At 45.0% G+C, this 22,663-nt stretch overlaps 1 protein-coding gene across 2 annotated transcripts in view; it reads right to left on the reverse strand.

Annotated features, from left to right (window-relative positions):
• The window catches only part of Kansl1 (KAT8 regulatory NSL complex subunit 1), a 169,328-nt gene extending 147,356 nt beyond the window's left edge, over window positions 1–21,972 (reverse strand). Inside the window, exons 1-2 of one of the 2 annotated variants that reach the window (XM_004655096.3) lie at window positions 21,935–21,972; window positions 17,360–17,492 (exon numbers count right to left, since the gene is read on the reverse strand). The gene's annotated coding sequence lies outside the window, so the exon portion shown is untranslated. Of the gene's footprint in view, window positions 1–17,359; window positions 17,493–21,934 lie in introns of those variants that run through there. The other variant, XM_045158588.1, reaches the window with a different exon arrangement.
• Between the last annotated feature and the right edge of the window lie 691 nt (window positions 21,973–22,663).

Genomic DNA, 22,663 nt, shown 5'->3' on the forward strand with positions numbered 1-22,663 from the left:
AGAAAATTCTAAGAGCCAGGCATGTAGCCCATACTTATAATTCCAGCAATTAGGAAGTAGAGACAAGAGAGTCAAAAGTTTAAAGCCATTCCCTACATAGAAAGTTTGAGACCAGGCCAGATTACATATGTCAAAAAAAATAACTTTGATCTGATTATATTTATACTGTTTCTATCTCAAATCTTACTTTTATATTCTTTTTTAAAATATTGATTGATTGATTTGTAATGAGGGAGGGAGAGAGAGAATGGGCATACTAGGGCCTCTTGCCACTGCAAATGAACTCCAGATGCATGCATCACTTTTTACATCTGGCTTTATATAGGTACTATGGAATGAACCTGGGCCATCAGACTTTGCAAGCAAGTACCTTTAACCACCCAGCCCAGACATAACTTTCTTTTTTGTTTTTATTTATTTATTTAAGAGCGGCACAGAGAGAAAGACACAGAGAGAGAATGTGTGCATCAGAGCCTCCAGCCACTGCAAACGAACTCCAGATGCATGGGCCACCTTGTGCAGCTGGCTTATGTAGGTACTGGGGGAATGGAGCCTCAAACGGGGGTCCTTAGGCTTCATAGGCAAACGCTTAACTGTTAAGCCATCTCTCCAGCCCCCAGAAATAACTTTTTAACAGAAATAAAAAACTTATACATTAAAAAAAATTTTTTTTTTGGTTTTTCTTCCTTTTTTATAATTCACTTGGTAGTTCTCAGTGTGGCCTCAAACTCATGGTGATCCTCCTACCTCTGCCTCCCAAGTGCTGGGATTAAAGGCATGCGCCACCACACCTAGCCCTGTTTTTGTTTTTCGATGTAAGGTCTCCTTCTAGCCCAGGCTGACCTGAAAGTCACTATGTAGTCTCAAGGTGGTCTCGATCTTAACAGCAATCCTCCAACCTCCACCTCACAAGTGCTGGGATTAAAGGTGTGCACTACCATGCAATTAAACTCCAGACAGATGTGCCACTTTGTGATTCTGGCTTCACATGGGTACTGGGGAATGGAACTTGGGTTGTTAACCTTGGCAGGCAAATGCCTTAACCACTAAACCATCTCTCCAGCCCCCAGAAGATTCTGAAAATGGCCATTACTCAGTGGTGTGTGGTACCTCACACCTATAATACCAGCACGCAAGGGTGAGGCCAGTAGACCAGGCAGGCAAGAATACAGACATTGCACTGCCTTCTCAATACACACCCGACCAGAAGTAGCTGCTGGGAAGAAAGGGGGTATTTTAGGGTTAGATTCCAGAAGTTTCTTCCACAGGGATGAAGCTCAACTGATCACACATCCATAGCAAAGAGACAACAGTCAGCACCAGCAAGCAAGAGCTGACTCTAAAAACAACATGGGGCTGGCCTCAAGATCCACCCCCAGCGACATGCCTCCTCCAGCAGGGCTCTGACTGCCAGAGACTTTAAGTTGGGAAGCTTATTGTCAAAAATACTACAAGCGGGCTGGAGAGATAGATGGCTTAGCGGTTAAGCGCTTGCCTGTGAAGCCTAAGGACCCTGGTTCGAGGCTCGGTTCCTCAGGTCCCACGTTAGCCAGATGCACAAGGGGGCGCACGCGTCTGGAGTCTCTCTCCCTCTATCTGTCTTTCTCTCTGTGTCTGTCGCTCTCAAATAAATAAATTAATTAATTAAAAAAAACTACTACAAGCTATAGGGACATTTACATTCAAAACCACCACACAGATCAAAGAAATTCAAAATAACTTACAAAAAAATCCCTTACGCCAGGCGTGGCAGCACACACCTTTAATCCCAACACTGGGAGGCAGAAGTAGGAGGACTGCCATGAGGTCGAGGCCACCCTGAGACCTTGAAACCTGCAAAAAACAATCTATTATGTGCCAGAAAATCGGGGACCAAAATGATGCAGGCCCTGTTGCTACAGACCTTGTGGAAAGAATGACATTTACTTGTCACAGTATATACAAACTGTGTGATGAAAAGGTTGTATGATGCTACATGAATATAAAACTGCGAAGTCTAAGGACCCATGTCCAACTCTCCAGATCCCACATAAGCCAGACACACAGTGACACAAGCATGCAAGGTTGAACATGAGCACAAGAGAGCACTTGTGTCTGGAGTTTGATTACAGTGGATAGAGGTCCTGGTGTACCAATTCTCTCTCACTCTCACTCTCATTCTCACTCTCTCTCTCGCATAAAAAAGGGGGGAGGGCACACTTGGGCTTGCCTCGAAAAGTAAAAAAAAGTAACCCTGAAGAAGGGGTCCTGATCTTGGGACCAGGAAAGCCATAGGCGATCACCCGTAGAACACACAGAAGCCATGCAAAGAGGATTTGGGGACAAGGGCTCTGGGAAGGAGGTATAGCATGGTCAGGGATCTGAGAGCAAGAGAGAAAGTGGACTGTTTGAGAAACAGAAGTTCTGATAGCCCAAGATCTGAGAGCGAGAGCAAGGAGAGCAGCTGGAGAAGGAAGTGTGATACCAGTGAAAATCCATTAAGACTTTAGTCTTTTAGTGATTACAAAAGAGTAGTGTTAGATGTTCAGATTTGCATTTTCCAGAATTACTCTGGGGCTGGAGAGATTGCCTAGTGGTTAAGGTGCTTGCCTGCAAAGCCTAAGGGCTCAGGTTTGATTCCCAACTACCCATGTAAGCCAGATGTACAAGGTGGTGCATGTGTCTGGAGTCTGTTTGTAGTGGCTAAGGCTTTGGTGTGCCCCTATTCATTTATGCTCGCTCTCTCTGTCTCTCTCTCACACACACACACACAGTCTCTCACATAAATTAAATTTTAAATTAAAAAAAATTGGTCAGGCCTGTGGTGCACGCCTTTAATCCCAGCACTTGGGAGGCAGAGGTAGGAGGACTGCCGTGAGTTCGAGGCCATCCTGAGACTCCGTAGTGAATTCCAGGTCAGCCTGGACTGGAGTAAGACCCTAACTCGAAAAAGCAAAAAATTAAAAATAAAAAAAAAAATAAATCCCTTACATTGACAGGTAACTTTTTAAAAAAAAAATTTATTTTTATTTATTTATTTGAGAATGACAGACAGAGTAAGAGGCAGTTAGAGAGAGAGAGAGAATGGGTGCACGAGGGCTTCCAGCCACCGCAAACAAACTCCAGACGTCTGCGCTCCCTTGTGCATCTGGCTAACGTGGGTCCTGGGGAATCGAGCCTCGAACCAGGGTCCTTAGGCTTCACAGGCAAGTGCCTAACCGCTAAGCCATCTCTCCAGCCCCTTTTTTAAATTTTTATTAGCATTTTCCATGATTATAAAAAAATCCCATGTTAATTCCCTCCCTCCCCCCACACTTTCTCCTTTAAAATTCCATTCTTCATCATATTACCTCCCCATCACAATCATTGTACTTACATATATATAATATCAACCTATTAAGTATCCTCCTCCTTCCTTTCTCTTCCCTTTATGTCTCCTTTTTAACTTACTGGCCTCTGCTACTAAGTATTTTCATTCTCACGCAGAAGCCCAGTCATCTGTAGCTAGGATCCACATACAAGAGAGAACATGTGGCACTTGGCTTTCTGGGCCTGGGTTACCTCACTTAGTATAATCCTTTCCAGGTCCATCCATTTTTCTGCAAATTTCATAACTTCATTTTTCTTAGGTAACTTTTTCTTTTTTAAATTTTTATTTATTTATTTATTTGAGAGTGACAGACACAGAGAGGAGGACAGATAGAGGGAGAGAGAGAGAATGGGCGCGCCAGGGCTTCCAGCCTCTGCAAACGAACTCCAGACGCGTGCGCCCCCTTGTGCATCTGGCTAACGTGGGACCTGGGGAACTGAGCCTCGAACCGGGGTCCTTAGGCTTCACAAGCAAGCGTTTAACCGCTAAGCCATCTCTCCAGCCCCTTAGGTAACTTTTTGTTTGAACTCATTATGTAGTCTCAGGGTGGCCTCAATCTCATAGTGACCCTCCCACTTCTGCCTCCCAAGTGCAGGGATTGAAGGCGTGCACCACCGCACACAGCTTTTTTTGTTTGTTTGTTTGTGTTTTTGAGGTAGGGTCTCTAGCTCAAGCTGACCTGGAATCTACTATGCAGTCTCAGGGCAGCCTCAAACTCATGGTGATCCCTCTACCTCTGCCTCCCCAGTACTGGGACTAAAGGCATGTGCCACCACACCCAGCTACTGACAGGTAACTATTTTTTAAAAGCTCTGTTTTGTTGTTGTTGTTTGGGGAGGCGGGGTTACGTAGAGAGAGAAGAGAGAATGAAAATGGACATACCAGGGTCTCTTGCCACTGCAAATGCAATGCCAGACACATGCACCATCGTTTTACATCTGGCTTTACACAGGTATTGGGGAATCGAACCCAGGACATCAGGCTTTGCAAGTAAGCACTTTTAAATGCTGTCATCTCTCCAGCCCAGTTAACTGTTGTTTTTTAAAAACTTTACTTACATATTTTGAGAAAGAGAAAGGCAGATAGAGAGAATGGGCACGCCAGGGCTTCTAGCCCCTGCAAAAGAAATACAGACACATACATCCTCTTGTGTATCTGGCTTATGTGGGTCCTTATGTAAGGAATTTAACCTGGGTCCTTAGGCTCCACAAGCAAATGCCATAACCACTAAGCCATCTTTCTAGGCTTTTTTTTTTTTTTTTTTTTTTGGACAAGGGTACCAAGACAATTCAAGGGAGGAAAGAATGACATTTTAGGGCTGGAGAGATGGCCCAACTGTTAAAAGTGCTTCCTTGGGCTAGAGGGATGGCTTAGCAGCTAAGGCGTTTGCCTGTAAAGCCAAAGGACCCTGGTTCGATTCCCCAGGACCCACATTAGCCAGATGCACAAGGGGGCGCATGTGTCTGGAGTTCATTTGCAGTGGTTGGAAGTCCTGGCGTGCCCATTCTCCCCCCGCCCTTTCTCTGTCAAATAAATAAAAAAAAAAAAAATTTAAGTGCTTCCTTGCAAAGCCTGATGGCCTAGGTTTAAATCTCCACTACCTACATAAATCCAGGTGCATATAGCATGTGCCTGAACTTCATGTGCAGTGGCGAGAGACCATGGCATGCATCCCCTCATCTCTGTATCTCTTCCTCCTCTTTAATAAAAAAACAGTAATAATAATTGGGCTGGAAAGATGGCTTAATGGTTAAACACTTGCCTGAAAAGCCTAAGGACCCCAGTTTGAGGCTCGATTCCCCAGGACCCACATTAGCCAGATGCACAAGGGGGCACACTCTGGAGTTCGTCTACAGTGGCTGGAGGCCCTGGCATGCCCATTCTCTCTATATCTGTATCTTTCTCTCTGTCTATCGTTCTCAAATAAATAAAAACAAACAAAAAAAAATTAAAAAATATATTTAACCAGGCATGGGGGTGCACACCTTTAATCCCAGCACTTGGGAGGCAGAGGTAAAGGATCACTGTGAGTTTGAAGCCAGCCTGGGACTACAGAATTCCAGGTCAGACTGGGATAAAGTGAGACCCCACCTTTGAAGGGGAAAAAGTTATTTTTTTAAGTGTAGCAGGCACACATTTGTAATCCCAACATTCAGGAGTGTGAGGCAAGAACCTGAGAACTGAGCCCAGCTTGAGCTACATACCAAGACCTTATATTTAAAAATGTGTGTGTACATGTATAACAGAGAGACAAAAAATATCTACATATAATGTATCTTTCATTATTCTTGCTGTTCATTTAAGTTTATTCTCAATCTCACTAGAAAAAATAATGCCAATGAATCTCTTTATTCAAAAATCTTTGTCTTCTAAAATTAAATGCCTAGAGCCAGGCGTGGTGACACATACCTTTAGTCCCAGCACTCAGGAGGCAGAGGTAGGAGGATCGCTGTGAGCTCGAGGCCACACTGACACTACATAGTGAATTCCAGGTCAGCCTGGGCCAGAGTGAGACCCTACCTCAAAATAAATAAATAAATAAATAAATAAATAAATAAATAAATGCCTAGAAATGGAAGGATAAAAGGACATTTTTTTGTCTGTTGATATATGCTACCAAAATATTGTCCTCACAGATTGGACCCAGTGCACATTTCTACTACCAATTTTTAGGAGAATTTAGCACTTTAACAGTCAATTTAATAGGTTTAAAAAAAAAAACTATCAGAGGCTGGGCATGGTTGTGCACATCTTTAATGCCAGTTACTCAGGAGGCAGAGTTAGGAGCATGGCCTTGAGTTCAAGGCCACTCTGAGACTACATAGTGAATTCCAGGTCAGCCTGCAAGCCTAGAGCAAGACCCTACCTTGAAAAACAAAACAAACAAACAAAAAAAAACTTATCAGGGCTGGAGAGATGGCTTAGCAGTTAAGGCGACTGCCTAAGGACCCAGGTTCAATGCCATAGTAAGCCAGATGCACATGGTAGCACATGATTCTGCAGTTCATTTGCAGCAGATAAAGCCCTGGCATGTTCTCTTTCTCTCTCTCATGAATAAAATAAATAAATATAAAATGTTTTCTAAGAGCTGGAGAGATGGCTTAGCTAAGCAAAGCAGAAGAACCTAGGTTCAATTCTTTAGGAACCATGTAAGCCAGATGCACAAGGTGATACATTCATTTGGAGTTTACTCACAGCTCAAGGCTCAGTCTGTCCATTTTCTCTCTCTCAAGTATCAGTATCTCAGGGTGGCCTCAAACTCATGGCAATCCTCCTACCTCTGCCTCCCGAGCACTGGGATTAAAGGCATGTGCCAGAATACCCACCTTCAAATAAATAAAATAAAAATTTTAAATATTTTTTTAAAATATTCTGTATTCTTTTGATTTGTTATCAAAATATAAATGTTTCTTATATGCCTTATTTATCATTTATATTTCTTTCCATCAACTTTTATCACTAACAAATTATTTTTCCTGTTTTTTCAAGGTAGGGTTTCACTCTAGCCCAGGCTGACCTGGAATTCACTATGCAGTCTCAGGGTGGCCTTGAACTCACACCGATCCACCTACCTCTGCTTCCCACATGCTGAGTTTAGAGGCATGCGCCACCATGCCCAGCTTTTACAAACAACCTTTTTATTAATGTATTTATTTATTTATTTGAGAGAGGGAGAGAGAAAGAGGCAGGGTGGGGGAGGGAGGAGGGGGAGGAAGAGAATGGGCATGCCAGGGCTTCCAGCCACCTTGTGCATCTGACTTATGTGGGTACTGGGGAGTTGAACCAAGATCCTTTGGCTTTTTAGGCAAATGCCTTAACTGCAAAGTCCTCTCTCCAGCCCTACTAACAAGCTTTTGAAACTCATTTCCATTTGTCATATTTTTCCCCCCAAAGGGTCTCACTTTAGCTCAGGCTGACCTGGAACTCACTCTGTAGCCCAGGCTGACCTTGAACTCAGAAAAATTGTCTTTACTTCAGCCTCCCAAGTGCTGGGATTAAAGGTTTGAGTTGCCATACTCAACTGTTGCAACTGTCATGTTAATAACGTCGGCTCCCCCTGCTGGCCAAAATATTTTAAGCAGGATCAAGAAGCAGATAAACTGGGCTACAATTAACGTGTTCTTCCTCCAGGCTATTGCTGTAATTTATACACAGTCATAAAAGAGCCACTTCTCATCACACTAAATGGACATCAAACTGCCTTCTCAGTATTTGTTTACATCCAATGATTAATGCTGCTCTCAGCCTCACTCACAGAAGTTTCCTTTCGTTGTGGCAACAGTTAATGCCGAGATATGCTTAGCTGGTCAAAGTGCTGAGAGTAAGTGACTATTCTGTGCTCAGCCTTAATCAGTACATCCACATCATCCCCTCCAAAGCCCAAAGTACATCAAGGAAGAGGGGACAGAATGAACATAAGAACTGCACGGTGTGATGGACCTCACCTTTAATCCCAGCACTCGAGGTAGGAGGATTGCTATGAGTTCGAGGCCACCCTGAATTCCCAGGTCAGCCTGAGATAGAGCAATACCCTACTGAAAATAAGAGCCACACTTCATTGTCAAAGAACTTAGGGTTTGGAGAGATGGCTCAGTGGTTGAAGGTACTTGCTTACAAACCTGCCAGTCTGTGTTTGATTCCCCAGGAGCCATGAAAAGCCAGATGCAAAATGCATCTGGACTTGTTTGCAGCGGTAAAAGGTCCTAGCACACCCATTCCCCCCACCCGCCAGCTCACAAATAAATAAGTAGAATATTTTTTACAGAAAAGAACACAGGGGGGAATCTGCAGAAATGGTTGACCAGCTAAGGCACTTGACTACAAAGCCTAACACAGGACCCAGATGCACAAGGTGGCGCATGTGTCTGGACTTCATTTGCAATGGCAGGATGCTCTGGCATGCCCATTATCTCCCTTCCTCCCTCCCCCACCTCTCTTTCTCTCAAATATATTAAATTTTTTTAAAAAAGTTTTTTGAAGGAACATATAGGGCGATCATCAATGAAGTTTAAAAGCCCTGAAGCAGTAGGTGTAGAGGACTGTCCCAAGTTTGAGGCGACCCAGGCTCCATGACAAGTACCACACCTGACTGGGACACACGGTGAGACCTTTTATTTAAAATTTAAAAAAAAAGCCAGGTGTGGTGGCACGCCTTTAATCCCAGCACTTGGGAGGCAGAGGTTGGTTGATCACAATGAGTTCGAGGCCACCCTGAGACTACATAGTGAATTCCAGGTCAGCTTGGACTAGAGTGAAACCCTACCTCGAAAAACCTAAAAAAGGCCTGGAAGATGGCTTAGCAGTTAAGGCATTTGCCTGCAAAGCCAAAGAACCCAGGTTCGATTCCCCAGGACCCACGTTAGCCAGATGCACAAGGGGGAACAAGCATCTGGAGTTCCTCTGCAGTGGTTGGAGGCCCTGGCACACCCATTATCTCTCTCTCTCTCCCCCTCTTTCTCTGTCATATAAAAATAAAATATTTTTTTTAAAAAAAGGTCCAGCCGGGCTGGAGAGGTGGCTTAGCAGTTAAGCACTCAATTCCCCAGGACCCACGTAAGCCAGATGCACAAGGGGGCGCACGCATCTGGAGTTTGTTTGCAGTGGCTGGAGGCCCTGGCGCGCCCATTCTTTCTCGCTATCTGCCTCTTTCTCTCTCTAAATATGTCTATATATTTATAGATATATTTATATTTATATTTTTAGACATATGTCTATATGTCTAAAAAATAGTTTTAAAAAGGTCCAGCCAATGGGCTGGAGAGATGGCTTAGCGGTTAAGCGCTTGCCTGTGAAGCCTAAGGACCCCGGTTCGAGGCTCGGTTCCCCAGGTCCCACGTTAGCCAGATGCACAAGGGGGCGCACGCATCTGGAGTTCGTTTGCAGAGGCTGGAAGCCCTGGCGCGCCCATTCTCTCTCTCCCCCTCTATCTGTCTTTCTCTCTGTGTCTGTCGCTCTCAAATAAATTAAAAAAAGAAAAGGTCCAGCCAAGCATGGTGACACATGCCTTTAATCCCAGCACTCAGGAGGCAGAGGTAGGAGAATTGCCATAAGTTCAAGGCCATCCTGAGACTACACAGTGAATTCCAGGTCAGCCTGGGCTAGAGCGAGACCCTACCATGGGGGAAAAAAAAAGAAAAGAAAGAAAGAGAGAGAGAAAGAGAAAATTTTGAACCCTGAGACACAGACAGGGAGTACGCAGGTAAAGATGAAAGGTTAAAGAGTTAAACTTGTTTGCTCACAAACTCTGACAACCCAGGTTCGATTGCCTAGTACACACATAAAGCCAGATGAACAAAGTGGTATATGTGCCTGGAGTCTACCTACAGTGGCAGGAGTCCCTGGCATGCCCACAGTCACACTGTCTGCCTGCCTCTTTCTCTTCTCTCTCTTTAATAAATAAAAGTATTTCTAGGGACTGAAGAGGTGGCTCAACAGTTAAGGGGCTTGCCTGCAAGGTCTAATGACCCAGGCTCGATTCCTCAGTACCCATATAGAGCCAGATACACAAAGTAGCACATGCATCTGTAGCTAGTCTGCAGTGGCTGGAGGCCCTGGCATGCCCATTCTCTCTCTCTGCTTGCAAATAAACAACAAAAAAAATTTTTTTTGCTTTTTTTGAGGTAGGGTCTAGCTCGAGCTGACCTGGAATTCACTGTGGAGTCTCAGGGTGGCCTCAAACTCACGGCAATCCTCCTTCCTCTGCCTCCCAAGTGCTGGGATTAAAGGTGTGAACCGCCACACCCGGCCGAAAAAAAAATTATAAAAAAAATATTTTTAGGGCTGGAGAGATGGCTTACTGGTTAAGGCATTTGCCTGCACAGCCAAAGAACCCAGGTTCGATTCCCCAGAACCCATGTAAACAAGATGTACAAGGTGGCACATGTATCTGGAGTTCATTTGCAGTGGCTAAAAGCCCTGTCCTGCCCATTCTCTCTATCTGCCTCTTTCTCTGCTAAACAAATAAATAAAAATAAAATATGTTTTTTTAAATGTATCTTAGGGGCTGGAGAGATGGGTTAGTGGTTAAAGTTGCTTGTCTGTGAAGCCTAAGGAACTGAATTTGGTCTTGCAGGACCCATATAAGGCAGTTACACAAGGTGGCACATTGCCTGGAATTCTTTTGCAGTGGCTAGAGGCCCTGATACATCCATTCTCTCTCTCTCTCTCCCCCTCTCTCGCTCTTAAATGAAGTTTAAAAAAAAAAAAAATGTTCTTTCAAGGTAGGCTCTCACTCTAGTCCAAGTTGACTTGGAATTCACTATGTATTCTCAGGCTATCCTCAAACTCAAGATCCTCCTACCTCTACCTCCCAAGTACTAGGATTAAAGGCGTGCGCCACAATACCAAGCTTATATAAAATAGTATTTTTAAAAATATTTTTCAGCCGGGCATGGTGGCAGAGGCAGAGGTAGGAGGATCACTGTGAGTTCGAGGCCACCCTGAGACTACATAGTGAATTCCAGGTCAGCCTGAGCCAGAGTGAGACATGGCTTAGTGGTTAAGGTACTTGCCTGTGAAGCCTAAGAACCCAGGTTCAATTTCCCAGTACCCATATAAACCAGATGCATAAGGTGGCACATGTGCCTAGGATTTGTTTGTGCTGGCTAACAGCCCTGGTGCTTCTATTCTCTATCTGCCACTCTCTCAAATAAATTAATTAAATACTTTTTAATGTTTTTTTTTTTAATTGTTAAACTATCACAAGCCAAGGAACTTTCAGAAGCTGTAAGAGACCTGAAACTGATCTTGCCCAAGCACCTGCAGAGGAAGCAATGTCTTTAGCCACTCAGCCAGCCCCTTCTAGACTCTAGAACTAAGAACTAAGCACTAAGCCATGGCCTCATTAGCAAGTCCTGGTCATGAAGAAAATTAGCAGCTGGCATTACTGAGTATATAACAAATTATTCTCAACACTCTTAAGTCAAAAACTCATTTAATCCTGACAAAGCCCTCCCCAGATCTAGGTACTATAATTACACCCTTTTCCCAGATGAGGATACAAGGAGGTTCTAAGATATTAATGAACTTGCCCAACATCACACAGCCAGAGCTCTGACACTAAGCTATGAGAACTATTATTATAGTAATTATAACAGGAGTAGTAGTTCACTAAGCCACATACTACTCTATATCCTATACATATGTAATGTACACAAAAATCCTCCGAAGGGCTTTTTGTTGTTGTTTTTTCAAGGTAGGGTTTCACTCTAGCTCAGGCTGACCTGGAATTCACTATGTCATCTCAGGGTAGCCTCAAACTCACAGTGATCCTCTTACCTCTGCCTCCCAAGTGCACCACCACGTCCGGCTTTGAAGGGTTATTTTTTTTTTCATGGTAAGGTCTCACTCTGGTTCAGGCTGACCTGGAATTCACTATGTAGTCTCAGGGTGGCCTCAAACTCATGGCGATCCTCCTACCTCTGCCTCCTAAGTGCTGGGATTAAAGGTGTGCGCCACCACGCCTGGCTGAAGGGCTAGTGTTAATAGAAAAGAAGACTCTGACTCAGATTAAGAAATTAAAAGATGGCTCAAGGGTTAAATCGCATGACTGCAAACCCTGACAACCAGAGTCTGATTCCCCAGTACCCATGGAAATCCAGATGCACAAAGAAGCACATGCATTTGGAGTTTGTTTGCAATGGCTGTAGGCCCTAGAATGCCAACTTTCTGTTTGTTTCTCTTTTCTCTCTACTTGCAAAAGAATTTTTAAAATTTAGAAAAAAAATTAAGCCGGGCATGGTGGCGCACGTTTAATCCCAGTACTCGGGAGGCAGAGGTAAGAGGATTGCCATGAGTTTGAGGCCACCCTGAGACTCCATAGTGAATTCCAGGTCAGCCTGGGCTGGAGTAAGATCCTACCTTGAAAAAAAAAAAAATTTAGAAAAATAATTAAAAAAAAAAACAAAGAAAATAACCCAAGACTACATAGCCAAGAATGTTCACATTATACCTAACTGCAAATTTGAGGGAATACTGGAATACAAGTAGAAAATTTGAATGCCTGACCTTTCAATTCACTACTAGAAATTTACATCTATCTCAAAATTCTTAGCAGAGCACAGTGGCCCATGCTAGTAACCCCAGCCCTTGATAGGCTGGCAAAAGAGGATCACAGCAAGTTCAAGGCCAGCCAAAGCTACATAGTGAGATCCTGTCTTAAAAGCAAAAATCTTGAGGTTGGGGGAATATACATAGCTCAATGGCAATGTGCTTACCTAGCATGAATGAATGAAGCCCTGGGTTCAAGCCCCAGAACCACAAAAAAAAAAAAAAAAAAAAAAACCTTTAAGACCCAAAGAGAGCACATGTCCTATGCTATTGGTCCCTTTGAGAATGTATCACTTCAGCCACTGCTGAAGAAATGTTCCACCTTCTCCACACTCAGCTCGTCAGTTCTGACCTCCAGCTACAAGACATGTAAGGAGCATGCTACTTGGCTAGTTGTTGTTGGTTGGTTGGTTGGTTGGTTTTTCGAGGTAGGGTCTTGCTCTAGCCCAGGCTGACCTGGAATTCACTATGGAGTCTCAGGGTGGCCTCAAACTCAGGGCGATCCTCCTACCTCTGCCTCCCGAGTGCTGGGATTCAAGGAGTGTGCCACCACACCCGGCTCATGCTAGTTTTTATTTTCCATTAACTGTTTAAATTTGATTCAAGTATCAAAAAGTATAAAAAAGAGTAGACAAGCATGGTGGTGCACGTCTTGAATCCCAGCACTCGGGAGGCAGAAGTAGGAGGATCGCCCTGAGTTTGAGGCCACCCTGAGACTCCATAGTGAATTCCAGGTCAGCCTGGGCTAGAGTGAGACCCTACCTCGAAAACGGGGAAAAAAAAAAGTATAAAACATAAGACTCTCTTTTCCACTATCTTCTACAGACCTAGACCTACACCTAATAAGTAACCAATATCACCATACTTAATGTTTTCTTCTAAAGTTTGTTTTTAATGCATATACAATTGCTTCTTGGCCTTTTGGCTAAGATCAAGTGTGATACATATACAAGTCAATATTATTTTTTAAAAATTTATTTAGTTGAGAGAGAGAAGAAAGAGGAAGATAGAGAGAATGGGTGCATCAGGCTTTACATGGGTACTGGAGAACTGAACCTGAGTCCTTTGGCTTTACTGGCAAGCACCTTGACTACCAAACCATCTCTCCAGACCAATGCTAATATTTTTGAATGACAGGGATTGTACCAAAATTAAACACTACAATTTTGGGGGAAAGGGGACAGGGGATTTGAGGTAAGGTCTCACTCTAGCCCAGGTAACCTAGAATTCACTATGTTGTTTCAGGCTGGCCTTGAACTCACGGCAATTCTCCTACCTCTGCATTCCCAACTGCTGGAATTGAGTGAGTGCACCGACCACCGTGACAGACCCAGGGGCTAGAACGTATTATGTCAATAAACATGGCACTAGGGGTGCGGCTCAGTTGGAAGAGTGCCCAACTAGCACGCACAAACCCCAGAGTTCAATCCCTGCAAACACCAGGCGTGACAGTCCTCATCTGTCACCCTAGTACTTGCAAGGTGGAGGCAAGCGGATCAGAAACTCAAGGTCATCCTTCATGATACAGGGAGTTCAGGGGCAGCCTAGGCTACATGAGACCATGTCTCAATAAGGAAATTATTGGTATACACTGTGTACGTAACTAATTTTTTTTTAAAGTAAATTATTGGGCTGAAGAGATGGCTTAGCAGTTTAGTTAAAGCACATGCCTGCAAATCCTAAGGATCCATGTTCTACTCTCCAGATCCCACATAAGCCAGATGCACAAAGGAAAGGCAAATGCAAGGTCACACATGCCCACAAGGTGGCACAAGCATCTGGAGTTTGACTGCAGTGGCTGAGGCCCTGGCTTCCTCTCTCCCTCTCTCTTTAAAATGAAAAAAACTAGGGGAAGCCTAAGGACCCTGGTTCAAGGCTCGATTCCCAAGGACCCACATAAACCAGATGCACAAGGGACGCGACACACACATCTGGAGTTCGTTTACAGTGGCTGGAGGCCCTGGCGCCCATTCTCTCCCTCCTTCCCCCTCCCCTCCCTCAACCCCTTCCCCCCTATTTATTTATTTATTTATTTATCTGCCTCTTTCTGTCTCTCTGTGTGTTGCTCTCAAATAAATAAAAGAGTAAACAAAAAATTTAAAATAAAAAAACAAAAAGGACCTATCAGAGGGAGGAAGACAGGGAGGAGGCTAACAGTGGTACCAACATGGCTGTATACACACTTTGTTCATAATTAATAAAAAAAATTTAAGGAAATTATTTAGACTTAGGATATGCTTTTATGCCAATCAGAGGGTATGTAAAGAACATAAAATTAAGCAGCCATATAGCTACATTCTCAAATAATTAACGAATAATAACACATACACAGTTTGGGACACTGACTTCTACTCTACATTCCTATCATTCCAGAGGCCTTTGGTTCAATATCAAGGGTCACTGTATTATAACACCCCAGGTTCAACAAAATTTATAGAGGTAAAACCTTAAAACATGGGCTGGAGGGATGGCTCAGCAATTAAGGCACTTGCCCACAAAGCCTAAGGAAACAGGTTCAATTCCCTAGTACCCACAAAAGCCAGATGCCTCTTCCTATGTTTCTCCTGCTCTCTTTCAAATAAATAAATAAGTAAATAGTTAAAAAACAATTTATTTGAGAAAGAGAGAGAAGCAGATAGAGAATGGAAACACCAGGGCCTCTAGCCAATGCAAATTAACTCCAGATGCATGTGCCACCTTGTGCATCTGGCTTTTGTGGGTACTAGGGAATTGAACCTGGATCCTTAGGCTTTGACGGCAAGTGCCTTAACCGCTAAGCCATCCCTCCAGCCCACAAATTTAAAAAAAAAAAAAAAATTAAAGGGCTGGCAGGATGGCTTAGTCCAGCCCATAAATTTAAAAAAAAAAAAAAAAATTAAAGGGCTGGAGGGATGGCTTAGTGGTTAAGTGCTTGCCTGTGAAACCTAAGGACCCTGGTTTGAGGCTCGATTCCCCAGGATCCACATAAGCCAGATGTACAAGGTAGCACGTGCATCTGGAGTTCATTTGCAGTGGCTAGAAGCCCTGCTGTGCCCATTCTCTCTATATCTATCTGCCTCTTTCTCTGTCTGTTGCTCTCAAGTAAATAAATAAGAATAAACACAAAAAAATTTAATTAAAAAAAAGTTAACACTACAGGGATCTTTAAAATCAGGTGTTCCCTATACCTAATACGTTAGTAAAAACTGTAACATGAAATCTGATATAATGATACCAATCCTGACTGTGTGACTGTTTCCTAGGACAATAGAGGCTAGCAAGTTCTGTCACCAAATACTTGTTAAGTGGAAACACACTTATACAAGGACCTCCGATTCCTACACTTAGTACTTCTGCCTGTTTCCCAATTCAATCTCTACAACTCTACAGGTAGTAAGGCTGAAAAAACTGTCATTTTGGCTTTCTTTATACTAATATAAGCTCATTAACCATCAAGAGAAGCTAGAATATAAATGAGAATAAGAACTCAGTCTACGTTACCTAAAGATTTCCCTCAAGTCCAAATATTTAGGTTATACAGGCTGTATTATCCTGATCTATCCACTGCATTAACCTGGGGCTCCACAGAGCTTACTACAAAGCAATCTTAACTATACTAGTCTCTAACTTCTCAGTAAGGTGAAGCTGGCAGAGCACTTCCTCCCTACATGCCCTAAGCTGTGTCCTCATTTCATCCTAAAGGAGGGAAAGGACATAAGAGATTGAAAACCAACCACATCATGGGAGCTTTTTCATCTAAAAAGGTACCTGTCATAGCCGGGTGTGGTGGTGCATGCCTTTAATCCCAGCACTTGGGAGGCTGAGGTAGGAGGATTGCTGTGAGTTCAACGCCATCCTTAAACTCCATAGTGAATCCCAGGTCAGCCTGGACTAGAGTGAAACCCTACCTCGAAAAACCAAAATAAAATAAAATAAAATAAAAAGCTACCTGTCCACACTGCCCCATGAGATGAAACACAAGTGTTACTTATTGAAAACAAGCCAACCAAGCAGTGTACAATCTCATGCGAACGCCGAAGGAGCAGGAGGACTGTCCAAACAGTAAGTAGTACACACAAACCAGGTCTTTGAATATCCTAATACCCTATGTGAAGCTTAAAAGTAAACAAATGGTTAATGACACATCTTTTGTAACACATGAATCAGCCACTGATTTGCAAGACTGGGACACACCCTAGTACGCAGCACTTGAAAGTACCTGTTTGAAAATGGACCTCAAAATCTGAAACGGCAACCCACCCTTCCAGAACTGAAACAGAATTTTAAAAGTATGTAGGTTGTGATAATTTAAAACTAAAGAGGTGAACTTATAGCCAAGCATGGTGGCACACGCCTTTAATCCCAGCACTCAGGAGGCAGAGGTAGGAGGATCATTGTGCATTCAAGGCTAGCCTAAGACTAGAGTAAGACCCAGGTAAGCCTAGGTTAGAGTGAGTTACTATTCTGCAGGAACAAACAAAAAAGTTGAACTTATTCTAATGAAAGTTAATTTGAAAACTTCACTAACATTTTAACACCACTCATCAAGAGCAGCAGTAATACAAATCCTAAGAAGCTCATCACTATTGGGGGGATTGAAGACTGGCAAATTCAAGAGTATGTATGGATAGATCTGGGCATGGTGGCACATGCCCATAATCCTAGCACTTAGGAAGTGGAGGCAGGATAAGGAGCTGAAGGCCAGTCTCAGCATCACAGAGAGGTTAGAGACTCTCTCACCGAAAGAAGACAGGATATTTTTTATTCAAAAAAAAAAAAGTACATAGCTGGAAGGGCCAGGGATGGTGGTGCATGCCTTTAATCCTCCTAGACCTTGGGAGGCCAAGGTAGGAGGATCGCTATGAGTCTGAGCCCAGCCTAGAACTAAAGTTTCAGATCAGCATGGGCTACAGTGAGACCCTACCTTGAATAAAACAAACAAAAAAATGTATAAAAAGCAGTATAAAAAATACCACATCTTACCTTAAGAGGCGTCCAAAGAGCATTCATAGTGTCAGGTATAGTTCACACAATACTCAGATATGAGCAGGAAAACTAAGTAATTCCCTCAGGTACCACGTATGAGGAGGCAGAGAGAACAGGTATCTAAGAGGATCTGAAAAAGAGAATTTTCATTTAGATTGAAAAAATAATCCAGAATATGCAAATATTCATGGTCTCACCATCCCAAAAAAGGTGTACTGTACAAGATACAATTCCCTCTTGAAAAGGACAAATGTCTATTTCCATGTGTATAGAAATGCATTTTACCCAAGCATAGTCAGAGGTAGGAGGATCACCATGAGTTCAAGGCCACCCGGAAACTACATAGTGAATTCCAGGTCAGCCTGAGCTAAAGTGAGACCCTACCTTGGAAAACCAAAAAAGAAAAAAAAAAAAGGGCTGGAGAGATGGCGTAGTGGTTAAGCGTTTGCCTGTGAAGCCTAAGGATCCCGGTTCAAGGCTCGATTCCCCAGGACCCACGTTAGCCAGATGCACAAGGGGGCACACGCGTCTGGAGTTCGTTTGCAGTGGCTGGAGGCCCTGGCGCGCCCATTCTCTCTCTCTCTCTATCTCTATCTCTATCTGCCTTTCTCGCTCTGTCACTCTCAAATAAACAAAAAATGAACAAAAAAATTTAAAAAAAAAGCATTTTACATAAAAGTAAAAATCATAAATTATAAATAACATAAAACTGCTTTGAAAAATTCAAAACTAGGGCTGGATAGATGGCTTAGCAATTAAGTGCTTGCCTGTGAAGCCTAAGGACCCCAGTTCAAGGCTCGATTCCCCAGGACTCACGTTAGCCAGATGCACAAGGGGGCGCGTGCATCTGGAATTCGTCTACAGTGGCTGGAAGCCCTGGCGCGCCCATTCTCTCTCTCTCTCTCTGCCTCTTTCTCTGTCGCTCTCAAATAAATAAATAAAAATAAACCAAAAAAAATTTAGTTGGTGGTGTACACCTTTAATCCTAGCACTTGGGAGGCAAAGGTAGAGGATTACTGTGAATTGGAGGCCAGCCTGATATATAGTGAATTCCAGGTCAGCTGGGCTAGAGACCCTGGTGGGAAGGGGAGGGAAAATGACTAACCAACATCTGCACAGATGGCTTAGCAGTTAAGAAGCTTGCCTGAGAAGCCTAAGGACCCAGATGGTTCAAGTCCCCAGAACCTACATAAGACAGATGCACAAAGTGGCATATGCATCTGGAGTTTGTAGTAGGTAGGGGCCCTGGCATGCCCATTCTCTCCCTCTCTAATGAATAAATTAAAAAAAAAAACAAAACTTTTAACTAGCCAGGTGTGGTGGCGCATGCCTTTAATTTCAGCACTAGGGAGACAGAGGTAGAAGGATCACTGGAAGTTTGAGGCCAGCCTGAGACTACCAGGGCTAGAGAACAAGACTCTATTTTGAGGAAAGAAAAAAAGAAAAACTTTTTAAGGAATTTCCACATCAGCACAAGCTACGTTAAGAGCCTACCTCAAAAACAAAAACAAAAAAACAAAAAAAAAAAAAAACCTTTTTAAGCCAGGCATGGTGGCACACACCTTTAACCCCAACATCCAGAAGGTACAGGTAGGAGGATCACCCTGAGACTACATAGTGAATTCCAGGTCAGCCTGGGCTACAATGAAACCCTACCTCAAAAAAAATAAAAAAACTTTAAAAAACTTTAAAAAGAGAGAAGTGGCTTAGCAGTTAAGGACACTTGTCTACAAAGCCAAAGGACCCAGGTTCAATGCCCCAGGACCCACACAAGCCAGATGCACAAGGTAGCACATGTGCCTGGAGTTCACTTGCAGCAGCTAGAGGCCCTGTGGTGCACACTCTTTTTCTGCCTCTTTCTCTCTCTCAAATAAATATATAAAATTAAATAAATTTTAAGCTATAAAAATCAAGAAAAAAATTATTGCTCAGAATATTTCATATGATAACTGAAAGGGTGATTTGCTAACCAGCCACCTGAAAATGACCCTTGCCACATTAATTTAGTAAATTAAAAATATTAGCCAGGCATGGTAGTGCACAGCTTTAATCCCAGCATTTGGGAGGCAGAGGTAGGAGAATTCGAGGCCACACTGAGACTACATAGTGAATTCCAGGCAAGATCCTACCTCAGAAAAAAAACAAAAAGACTCAGGGCTGGGGAGACAGCTCAGTGGTTAAAGGCTCTTGCTTACTTAAAAAAATCTTAATGTTAAAGCCACCATGGTGGCGCATGCCTTTAATCCCAGCACTCAGGAGATGGGGTAGGACTGCTGTGGGTTCAAGGCCACCCTGAGAATAGAGTGAATTCCAGGTCAGCCTGTGCTAGAGTGGGACCCTACCTCGAAAAACCAAAAACAATAGCAAAAAAAGTCTTAATACAGCACACACCTTTGGTCCCAACACTCGGAAGGCTAAGGTACGAGGATCACTATGAGTTCGAGGCCAGCCTTGGCTACAGAGTGAGTTTCAGGACAGCCTGGACTGGAGTTGAGACCCTGCCTCCTTTAAAAACATAGAAAAGGGACTGGAGAGATGGCTTAGCGGCTAAGCACTTGCCTGTGAAGCCTAAGGACCCCGGTTCGAGGCTCCATTCCCCAAGACCCACGTTAGCCAGATGCACAAGAGGGCACACGTGTCTGGAGTTCATTTGCAGTGGCTGGAGGCCCTGGAGCGCCCATTCTTTATCTATCTATCTATCTGCCTTTCTCTCTCTCTCTATTGCTCTCAAATTAAAAAAAACAAAAAACAAAAAACAATTTTTTTTAAGTTTGTTAAAAAAAAAAAAAACAGCCGGGCGTGGTGGCGCACGCCTTTAATCCCAGCCCTCGGGAGGCAGAGGTAGGAGGATAACCGTGAGTTCGAGGCCACCCTGAGACTCCATAGTGAATTCCAGGTCAGCCTGGGCTAGAGTGAGACCCTACCTTGAAAACCCAAGAAAAAAAAACCAAAAAAAAACCCTAGAAAACGGCTGGAGAGATGGCTTAGCAGTGAAGGCGCTTGCCTGCAAAGCCAAAGGATCCCGGTTGGCCTCTCCAGGACCCACGTAAGCCAGATGCACAAGGGGACGCATCTGCAGTTCGTTTGCAGTGATGTGAGGCCCTGGTGTGCCTGGTGTCTCTCTGTCAAATTATTTAAAAGAGAGAGAGGGGGAGGGAGAGCTGGAGAGATGGCTCAGCAGTTAAGGAGCTTGCCTGCAAAGCCTAAGGACCAAAGTTTGATTCCCAGTGCCCACATAAAGCCAGAAGCACAAGGTGGTGCATGCATCTGGAGTTTGTTTACAGCGGCTGGAGGTCCTGGCATGCTCCTTGTATCACTCTACGCTCGCTCTCTCTCTCTCTGCTTGGAAATAATTTTTTTTTTAAGTAACTTAAATAAAATCTTCCTGGTGAATCCCCACGGTGCCAAGTTTTCTTTAAGTTTCAGCCCTGACTCGACATGAAAAGTAAAATCTATTCTTGACTGAAGTAAATAAAAGAGAAAAAGGAGAGTAAGAGACTCTTCTTTCCCAGAGATGTCTAAAAGCAGAGAAGAGGACTTAATCTGTGAAGATGAGAGATGGTTAAGTTTGCAGGGAAGCAGAAGGATGGACTAAATGACCTCTTAAAGGATCCCTAAGTCCTAGGCCTGAATGAAATTCCAGCTTAACCAGTTGCTGCTTCACTTAAAATGGAGGCTTGCCCTAGTAGGAACAAAAAAAAAAAAAACACTCACCTCTTTTAAAAATAAATTTCTCAATGTCACAATCTCAGCTGAAACATAATCTTTTCAAAAAGAAAGAAAGAAAAAAGAACATCTCTGGAGTGGATTTGTTCTTGCTATACGTTTTGTCACTCCGGGCAGACTTGGCATCACTTTTCTACCCGCTCATCGGATTTGGGGGGTGAGGAGCGGGCGGAGTTTGACTCCCGACCCCGGGTTAGGGCTCACATCCCCCCCCCAGCGACGGAACCCCCACGTCCCCAGGCAGCGGGAGGGGAAGGAAGAAAGCAGGGAGCCCGAGTCGTCCCCCCGCCGGGCCCGGGCCGCCGACCCTCGTCCCGACCCTCGCCCCCAGCGCCCCGCAGGCGGGCGACTCCTCCGGCTCTCGCCACCTCCCTCGGTCTGCCCACGGCCGAGGAGGGGGCGCCTGGGCCCCCCTCGCCTCGGGAGAACGGGGGACGGGCGGGCCGCGGGATGCCGCTTCCCTTCCTCTCAGCCTCGGCCCGTCCCACCTCGGCTCGGCTCGGCTCGGCTCGGCCTGGCGCCCGGGGCTCCGCTCGGCGTCCCTCCCCCCGGGTCCCGCGGACAGCCAGCCACTCCGTCCGCCCGCCGGGCCCCGGCCGCTCGGCCTCACCGCCCTGCGGCCCGGGCCTCGGGGGCCGCTCGGGGCCGGGGGTCCGGCCGCCGCGCACACGCGTCCCCCCCACTCGGCAGCCCAGCCGCTTCCAGGGCCCGCGGCGGCGCCCGCTCCCGCGGCCCCTCAGCCCCGCACCTCCCGGCCGCGGCGCCCGCTCCCTCACACCCCGAGGCCTCCCCGGGCGGAGCGGCTCCCCTCGCCCCACCATGGCCCCGACCCGCTCGTGCCCTCACCCCTCGGGGGCACCAGTGCCAACGGCGGCTCCCCCGGCCCCGTACCTACCTGCGCGGCTCAACCAAGCCTCGAAGTGGGGGGCGGGGAAACCTTCCGCCCTCCTCTGCCTCCCATTGGCTCTCCCAAGGCACATCGTGGCCGCGATTGGCTAGGAGCGCGCGTCCGTCAGCGCGGTGGGGCGGGACCGAGTGAGGAGAGGGATGCTGGTGCCTCGGCGTCTCTGTCTCTGCATCTCTCTTGTCTCTGTCTCGGCCCTAGGAAAGGAGAGGCTTGGGGAAGACGGAACTGGAGGGGGCCCGAGATGGAAGGAGCAAGAATAGGAAGCCAGACAGTGCTTCACAGCAGCGGACACTCAACCTTCCCACCTAACCGCCTTAGGTCTTCTTCTCTAACACCCCCCACCCGCTGCCCCTCAAAGCCCTCCAGGTTCTTAATCCAGGAAGCGAGGTTGATGGAAACCCGAGGCCGGAAGGCCATAGGGAGAGATTTTGTATCTAGGTGAAATGTACACATACAAATTTTTATTTATGAACTGAACCAGATTTGAGTTCATGAGGGCCTGGGAAGGCCATGTATATCACAGAGAGGGAAGGAATTGAGATGCAGATAATTTATTTAAAAAAAAAAAAGACTCAAAAAATCATTATTAGGGCTGGAGAGATGGGTTAGCGGTTAAGGTGCTTGCCTGCAAAGCCAAAGGATCCCGGTTCAATTCTCCAGGACCCACG

Source organism: Jaculus jaculus, chromosome 9 (genome assembly GCF_020740685.1).
Source record: "Jaculus jaculus isolate mJacJac1 chromosome 9, mJacJac1.mat.Y.cur, whole genome shotgun sequence".
In the NCBI taxonomy this organism is placed as follows: domain Eukaryota; kingdom Metazoa; phylum Chordata; class Mammalia; order Rodentia; family Dipodidae; genus Jaculus; species Jaculus jaculus.